This window comes from Gracilinanus agilis, chromosome 6, assembly GCF_016433145.1.
Source record: "Gracilinanus agilis isolate LMUSP501 chromosome 6, AgileGrace, whole genome shotgun sequence".
Taxonomy (NCBI): domain Eukaryota; kingdom Metazoa; phylum Chordata; class Mammalia; order Didelphimorphia; family Didelphidae; genus Gracilinanus; species Gracilinanus agilis.
The window spans coordinates 118,448,225-118,457,922 of NC_058135.1; positions in this window are offsets into that span (position 1 = coordinate 118,448,225).

Genomic DNA, 9,698 nt, shown 5'->3' on the forward strand with positions numbered 1-9,698 from the left:
TTTTCAGGGCATCCTTTGAATTTGGAGAGGGGTGGGTAGAATGACATCTTTATTGTCCCTAGCTTCTAACTGAAACTTTTCTCCCATCATGAATGTAGGCAATAAACATTATCTTGAGAATGGGTCCGCAGGCTTCCCCACTCTCCCAAAGGAGTCTGTGACACAGAAAAGCTTAAGAATTGTTCTAGCTCCTTTCTATTCTTGGTTCTGCATCAGCATTTAACTGTCTCTTTTATCTCTTTTCTGTACCATCTCTCCATCTGTTTCCATATCTCTTTGTTCTTGTCTCCTCTATTTACTCTGTCCTCCCTTAACTCTGCTCTACAGCGCCCAAGTCTTAATTTCTTGATGTCTGTCCCTGCCTTTTCTGTCTCTAAAACCCTTTCTCCAGCTTCCTTCTCTTTAACCTGTTTCCCTTTAGCGTCTCTGTCCTTCTGTCTATCTCCCCCACCCCACCCCCACCCCCACCCTCCACTTCTTCCTGACTCCTTTTTCTAGCTCTCTCCTTTCTCTGTCTCTTAGCCCCTCCATTCTCTGACTCCGTTTCCTTTCTAATTCTGGCATTGTCTCTGTCTCTCTCTTCCATTATGTGAATGAGACAAATTAGGAGGCTGAGACTTTCTGCCTAGTGCCTTTCTTTCAGCCGAAATTAGTTCCTCTGAAGGAAAGTGTTGCCTGGGGACTTTTCTCTAAGCTCTATGCACTCCTAACTCTGAAAAGAAAAAACCTCCTTCTAGTCATGCCCTGCTCTGTTCGGGACTCCCTTCTATTAAATGAGATGATATTTGTAAAGTGGTTAGCACAGATCCTGGCAGGCACATAGTGGGCACTTAATAAAAGCTTGGCACCCTCAGTCCCTTCCCCATGGCATTCCATTCCTTCTCTCCATCCTCCCCCCATCTTTGCCCCATTCCTCCTGTCTCACATATTCATATGGATCTGTGATTTCATCACTCCCTCTAACTGCAGATATCACAACCCAAAATATGCCAGAAGAGGTCACTCAGTCTATAAATGGCCATCTTCTCTTCCTGTCATAACCATTCCTTCATGATGTCCTTTATTATGTTTCTTTAGCATTGCTAAGTGGTTATACAATGTAAGCTGTTCATACCTTAAACAAAACTGTCCTTTACCTTCTACTGGTATTTGTCTTTAGTTTTAGGAGACAGTGAAGTTCCATGACACTGTCATATAGCAACACTGGGAAATATTAGTGTTAAAAAAAATGAACCTTTGCATTTGTAACAGGTAGCATAACCCCACACACACACACACTGGTGTAGAGAGTCCTTACCCTTCACATGGACCTGTATGCTCACTCTCTGGGCTGTTGTACTCATACTTAAGGTTCCTATAGATAGACCACCCAATGTTGCGTTCAGATACTCTCAAGGTCCTAGCAATAATTATGTTGAGTGGGAATACACTCCCCTCTACTCATAGATCTTAACCTCCTCATGGATATATTTTCAATTTACACAAACCAGCCATTCATAATCAGGACACTTAGATTTTAGACAAAATAATTTGCTTAACAACAAGGCAAAAGAAATAGTAACAGTATCAAGGACACATTAAAAACAAAAGCTTCGGAAGCAAATAGCAGAGTGGATTAGAAACCAAAATCCTACTATATGTTGTCTACAAGAAACACACATGAGACAGGCAGACATACATAGAACAAAATGGAAAGGATGGAGAAAAATCTATTGGGCTTCAATTGGGAAAAAGAAGGCAGGAGTTGCAATCATGATTTCTGACTGAGCCAAAGTAAAAATAGATCTGTTTAAAAGAGATAGGGAAGGTAATTAAATCCTAATAAAAGGCAGTATAAACAATGAAGAAATATCAGTACTCAACATGTATGCACCAAATGGTATAGCATCCAAATTTCTAAAGGAGAAGCTAGTGGAGCTCAAGGATGAAATAGATAGCAAAATTCTACTAGTGGGCTACCTCAGCCTTCCTCTATCAGATCTAGATAAATCAAACCAAAAAATAAATAAGAAAGAGATAAGAGAGGTGAATAAATCCTAGAAAAATTAGAGTTAATAGATATATGGAGAAAAATAAATAGGGACAAAAAGGAATATACCTTCTTTTCAGCAGCACATGGAACAGTCACAAAGATAGATCATGTACTAGGGCATAGAAACATGGTAAACATGAAAAAAAGCAGAAATAATAAATGTAATGTTATTAGATCATAATGCAATAAAAATAGTTACTAGTAAGAATACATGGAGAGGCAAACCAAAAACTAGTTGGAAATTAAATAATATGATTCTCCAAAATAAGTTAGTAAAAGAACAAATCATAGAAACAATTAACAATTCCATTGAAGACAATAACAATGATGAGACTTCTTACCAAAACCTATGGGATGCAGTCAAAGCAGTTCTAAGGGTAAAATTTATATCCTTCAGTGCTTATATTAACAAATTAGGGAAGGCAGAGATTAATGAATAGGACATGCAACTTAAAAAACTAGAAAATGAACAAATTAAAAATCCCCAGATGAAAACTAAATTAGAAATACTAAAAATCAAAAGAGAAATTAATAAAATCAAAAGTAAAAAAAACTATTGAATTAATAAATGAGGCTAGAAGCTGGTATTTTGAAAAAAACAGATAAAATAGACAAAGTACTAGTCAATCTAATAAAAAAAGGAAAGAAGAAAACCAAATTAACAGTATCAAAGATGAAAAGGGAGACCTCACCTCTAATGAAGAGGAAATTAAGGCAATCATTAAAAATGATTTTGCCCAATTATATGGCAATAAATATAGCAATCTAGGTGATACTGATGAATATTTACAAAAATATAAATTGCCTAGATTAACAGCAGAAGAAATAGAATACTTAAATAATCCCATATCAGAAAAAGAAATTGAACAAGCCATCAAAGAACTCCCTAAGACAAAATCGCCAGGGCCTGATGGATTCACAAATGAATTCTATCAAACATTCAAAGAACAACTAATCCCAATACTATAAAAATTATTTGACATAATAAGGAAAGAAGAAATCCTACCAAACTCCTTTTATGACACAAATATGGTACTGATCCCAAAGCCAGGCAGACCAAAAACAGAGAAAGAAAACTACAGACCAATCTCCCTAATGAACATAGATGCAAAAATCTTAAATAGAATACTAGCAAAAATACTCTAGCAAGTGCTCAAAAGGGTGCATCATGATCAGGTGGGATTTATACCAGGAATGCAAGGATGGTTCAACATTAGGAAAACCATCCACATAATTGACTATATCAACAAACTAAAAACAAAAATCACATGATTATCTCAATAGATGCTGAAGAAGCCTTTGAAAAAATACAACACCCATCCCTATTGAAAACACTAGAAAGTATAGGAATAGAAGGGCCTTTCCTAAAAATAATAAACAGTATATATCTAAAACCAGCAACAAGCATCATATGCAATGGGAATAAATTAGAAGCCTTTTCAATATGATCAGGCATGAAACAAGGATGACCATTATCACCTCTATTATTTAACATTGTGCTAGAAACACTAGCAATAGCAATTAGAGAAGAAAAAGAAATTGAAGGTATTAAAATAGGCAATGAGGAGACTAAACCATCACTCTGCAGATGATATGATGGTCTACTTAAAAAATCCTAGAGAATCAACTAAAAAGCTAGTAGAAATAATCAACAACTTTAGCAAAGTTTCAGGATACAAAATAAATGCACATAAATCATCGGCATTTCTATATATGTCCAACACATCACAGCAGCAAGAAGTAGAAAGAGAAACACCATTTAAAATCACCCTAGACAATATAAAATACTTAGAAATCTATCTACTAAAACAAACACAGGAATTACATGAACACAACTACAAAGTACTTTCCAAACAATTAAAACTAGATCTAAACAATTGGAAAAACATTGATTGCTCATGGGTAGGATAAGCTAACATAATAAAAATGACCATTCTACCCAAATTGATTTACTTATTTAGTACCATACCTATCAAATTACCAAGAAACTTTTTTACTGAATTAGAAAAAAATATAACAAAGTTCATTTGGAAGAACAGAAGATCAAGAATATCAAGGGAAATAATGAAAAAAAAATATGAAGGAAGGTGGCCTAGCAGTACCAGATATTAAACTATACTATAGAGCAGTGGTCATCAAAACAATATGGTACTGGCTAAGAGACAGAAGGGAGGATCAGTGGAATAGACTTGGGGTAAGTGGCGTCAGCAAGACAGTCTATGATAAACCGAAAGATCCCAACTTTTGGGACAAAAATCCACTATTTGACAAAAACTGCTGGGAAAATTGGCAAACAATGTGGGAGAGATTCATTTTAGAACAACATCCCACACCCTACAGCAAGATAAATTCAGATAGGTGAATGACGATTATAAAGAAGGAAACTATGAGTAAATTAGGCAAACACAGAATAGTATACTTGTCAGATCTCTGGGAAAGGAAAGATTTTAAAACCAAGCAAGAGTTAGAAAAAAATACAAAATATAAAATAATTTCAATTACATTAAATTAAAAAGGTTTTGTACAAACAAAAACCAAAAAAACTAAAAACTAAAATCAAAAGGGAAACAACAAACTAGGAAAAAATCTTTAAACAAAAAACTCTGACAAAGGTCTAATTACTCAAATATACAAGGAGCTAAATCAATTGTACAAAAAAATCAAGATATCTCCCAATCGATAAATGGGCAAGGGACATGATTAGGCAATTTTCAGATAAAGAAATCAAAGCTATAAATAAGCCCATGAGAAAGTGTTCTAAATCTCTAATAATTAGAGAAATCCAAATCAAAACAACTCTGAGTTATCACCTCACACCCAGCAGATTGGCTAAAATAACAGCAGGGGAAAGTAATGAATGTTAGAGGGGATGTGGTAAAATTGGGACATTAATGCATTGCTGGTGGAGTCGTGAATTGATCCAAATATTCTGGATGGCAATTTGGAACTATGCCCAAAGAGTGCTAAAAGAATGCCTGCTATACCATTGCTGGGTTTGTACCCCAAAGAGATCATAGGGAAAAAGACTTGTACAAAAATATTTATAGTCATGCTGTTTGTGGTGGCAAAAAACTGGAAAACGAGGGTATGCCCTTCAATTAGGGAATGGCTGAACAAATTGTGGTATATGCTGGTGATGGAATACTATTGTGCTTAAAGGAATAATAAACTGGAGGAATTCCATGTGAACTGGAATGACCTCCAGGAATTGATGCAGAGTGAAAGGAGCAGAACCAAGAGAACATTGTACACAGAGACTGATACACTATGGTAAAATCAAATGTAATGGACTTCTGTACTAGCAGCAATGCAATGACCCAGGACAATTCTGAGTGATTTATGGAAAAGAATGCTACCCACATTCAGAGGAAGATCTACAGGATTGGAAACACAGAAGAAAAAAAACTGTTTGAACACATGGGTTGATGTGGACATGATTAGGATGTAGACTCTTAATGACCACCCTAGAAAAATTATCAATAATATGGAAATAGGTCTTGATTGACGGAACAGGAAGAAACCAGTGGAAATGTGCATTGGCTACTACGGGGTAGGGTTGGGTGGGGGGAGAGAGAGCAAGAACATGAATCATGGAACCATGGAAAACATATTTCTAAATAATTTAAAATAAATTTAAAATAAATGAAAAAAAGAAAAAAGAAACACATGAGGGAGGAAACCCAGTAACCCATCGAAACTCACAACTCAGGACTGCAGACTTTGGTGTCATTGGATGCTGTGTTGTCCAAAAATAATTTGAGTAAACCCTGAGCAATAAGAAACAAGTCTAATCTACTGTTCTTATACAGCAAAACAACAGCAGTACCAGTTATTCCCCCTCCTGCTTTTCTCTCTTGGAACAGAGAGGGGCAGAAGAGAGCAACATACTTCTTAAAAGTTTTACCTATCCAGCTTTAGGTAGTAGCACTGACAGCCAATAGGTGGCTCTACAATCCTTAGTCAACCAATCAGGAACAATCCAAAGCAGACTCCTGCTGTCATTTTCTTCAAACAAACTGCTTTTGACCCCCTGCTATTTCTCTAGTAAACCTTTTCTCCCACCTTCCAGCCTCTCCCCAAGCCATTAAGAAGGCAAGCAACAGGATACCTTTTATACATATGAAGTCATACAAAACATTTGTGCATTAGTCATGTTGCAAAAAAAAAAAAAAAAAAAAAAGAAAGAAAGAAAAGAAAGTGAGAAAACAATGCTTAAATCTCCATTCAGACTCCATCAGTTTTTTCTCTGGAAGTGGACAGATAACTTTTTTCATTATAATTCTTTTGGAATTGTCATGGATCGTTGAATTGATCAGAGTAGCTAAGTTGAATATCATTACCATGTTGCTATTGCCATGCACAATGTTCTACTGGTTCCCTCTGCTGTTTTTCCTATTTCCTCTTTCAGATTATAGAGTCTTCAGTGTCAGCTTTCTTTCCTTATCTCTTTTGTCTCTTATACCTTTAAATGTCTTTATCAGATATCAGTGATATCTTTCATTTAAAAGATAACAACTTGCCTCAGACACTTCCCAGCTGTGTGACCCTGGGCAAGTCACTTGACCCCCATTGCCACTCTTCTGCCTTGGAGCCAATACAGAGTATAGACTCCAAGACGGAAGGTAAAGGTTTAAAAAAAAAAAAAGATAACAACTCCCCCAATTTCTCCAAAGAAATCAATAATCTTTTAAAAAATTTACGTGTCTCCAAATAAGTATATGATTTCTCATTTCTTTAAGTTTTGCCTTTTTTTAGTTGTAAAACACTCGAGAGACCATAATGCTCTGTCTCTCTAAAGTAAAGTCCTCAACAAACCAAATGACTGCTATGTTTTATCTGTAGAGTTGTTAGAAATAAAGAAATCTCTGAGCCATGATTCTGAGCTGAAAATCCAAACTTCAATTGTGGAAAATTAAAGCTGCAGATATTACCACACCCAGTTTGTAATAACATCCCAGATAGATGTTCTACGGAATGTTTCATGGGTTTTTGATAGCCAATTAGAATGTCATTAAAATAGCAGAACAAATACGGAATGTTAAGAAACATACAATAGTGTTTGATAATAAGGGTTTGAAACTTTTGCTAAGAAGTCTTTCAAGTCCAGTAAAAAGTTAACTACCCTACTTAGATCAGAGTTACCATTCTTGGCCACAATATTCTGGGGAGCCTATCATAGCAAAAATCTTTAAAGGTTCACCTGAAGAAAGCAAGGTTGTTTCCATACTATCTTATCAGGCCAGCTTTATACTCTCCACTTTCCATGAACCCAACTCCTTCTGCATGGGTTTCAGCTTCCCTAGATATAACTCTATAGACCTAAAGTTTTTATTACTCCAACAGAAGCTCTTAATATATTTAGTTGCTATAATATTCTAATATGCTGAACTATATCCTTTCCAATATGATGGTTAATATTCTATTATTGTAATTGATATCATATACAGTTTAATAACTGGGTGTAATTCTTCCTAAAACTTATAATTCCAGTTATTTATTTAAAATATTATATGTGATCACTCTGTTCATAATCAATAACATAAAAGCAATAGAACAACTTTCCTTTCAGCATACTCTCTTCTGCTACCTCCCTAGAGAAGGAGGAATACCTTCAGGTTCAAAGGTATAGTCAGACGGGACTGCTAAAATTAGAGCTCACAAGATCCCATGGGTGAGTTTATCTTTAATAGTAAGCCAGCATTCACAATATGCTTAAAGCAAAGACATTTACTAAAATGGTACAGTAAAACACAGCTTGAAAATATTCCCCCAATGAACCATTGGTGCATCCTTCCTCAGATACCACCAAGGTGAGTGGGAAGAGACATCTAGAATGTAGTGGTGGTGAGGCTCACAGGCATGGACAGAAGTACTCATAACTCTGATTCTGCAGATCCCCCATGCCCTTTCTTTTTTCACAGTATTCTCATTGCTCCTATGTGGGTGCATCTTCTCTGATGCAAGTTACTCAGCTGAGTTCCATAAACCTACTCCTCTGGGTAGTCCAACTCAAACCACCAGGACTAGTTCTCTCTTGAATCCATAGCTGGCTCTCTTCTTTGTTGCCAGAAGTCTTGGTTCCTGAAGCAACTTTCTGGCTTTACTTCATTTGACTCTGTTGGAGTCATTCTTGCTGAGTGATAGCTCTGGTACAAGATGCCATGTCTAATGCTGGGGGAAAGGAGAGAGAAATCACTAGTGAAAAGCAATTCCTTCACAGGCTAGGCTTTTCTTGATGGGTTGCTCCTTTGTAGATTGTTTGTAGAATAGCTACCTTTTCCCCCTTCTTCTAGGCAATTAGAGTTCATAGCTAGGAAGTGTCTGAGGTTAGATTTGAACCCAGAATCTCCAGTCTCCAAATGTGGCTGTCTATGCACTGAGCCACTGACTGCTCCCACACTTGTTTTTTGTTTTATTTTTAGGATGACCCAGGGACTTGTTGAATCTTCAACCAACTACAGTAATTGTTGGTCCTTTCAACTCAATCTAGGAGCTTTCTCAACACTTCAGAAAGTATTAGTTAACTTTCCCTAGTTAATTTTCCCTAGGCCATGGGTTTGGTCAAGAACTAGTTCCCTACTTCTTTACATAACTCAAAATGACAAGTGAACAAAAAAAAAAGGACAACTACTTTCTCAGTAAATATTTGTGGGAAGATCCTCTTCTAGGGCAAAATTTGACAGTCACTTAACCACCTGAATGACTTTCATTAAGCTAAGGCTCTACCAGTCTTTGGTCTTATTTCCTCATCAGTACTGCTAAGAGTTTTTAAAGCCCTTCAGAACATGGCTTCTTTCTACATACAACTTATTCTCCTCAACGTCTAGTATTCTACAACCTAGTGACTCTGACTTTCTTGCCATCTCAGACAAGACTCTCTGTCTCCCAACTCTGGGCATTTTCACAAGCTGTCTCCCATATTTAGAATTCTTTCTCTTCTCATCCTTTCTCTTCCTTCAAGCTTCAGCCCAAACCCCACATTCTGCAAGATGGCTCATTCCCAGGACTTATTAATATTAATGCGTCCCTCATATTACTTCCAATTTATTCTTTATATATCTTCTTTGAATACAGTTATTTGAAAGAAATTTCCCTCTCTGCCTCCATTAGATTGTGAGCTCCTTGAAGGCAAGGGCTTCCCTTCTCCCTTTTTTTTTGTATGCCCAGAATTTAGTGCAATGTCTGTCACATAGCAGATGCTTAATAAATGTTTGTTGACCCTAGGCCTGGAGTTAAGAAGACTTGGGTCCAAATCTGGCCTCAGACACTTCTTAGCTGTGTGTGACCATGGCCAAGTGTCTTATACTTGATTGCCTAGCCCTTGCTAGCACTGATACTAAGAAAAAAGGTAAGGTTTAAAAATAAATAAATACTTGCTGACTTGACCTAACTTGAATTAAATGAATTTAGTTTCTTCCGGCTTTAAATGTATGATCTTAAGAAAGAAACTACCAATAGCTATTTGTGGTAAAAGACCACAATCATAATTGTAAAGCACTTTAAAGTTTGCAAAGCACTTTACTTATATTATCTTGTTTAAGCTGCACAACAATCCTGAAAGATAGGTAATACAAGTGTTATTATCTTCATTTTACAGGAGAACCTGAGGTTTACAGGTGAACAGATTTGCCCCCAGATCACATAGCTACTTTCATTAATGGCAATC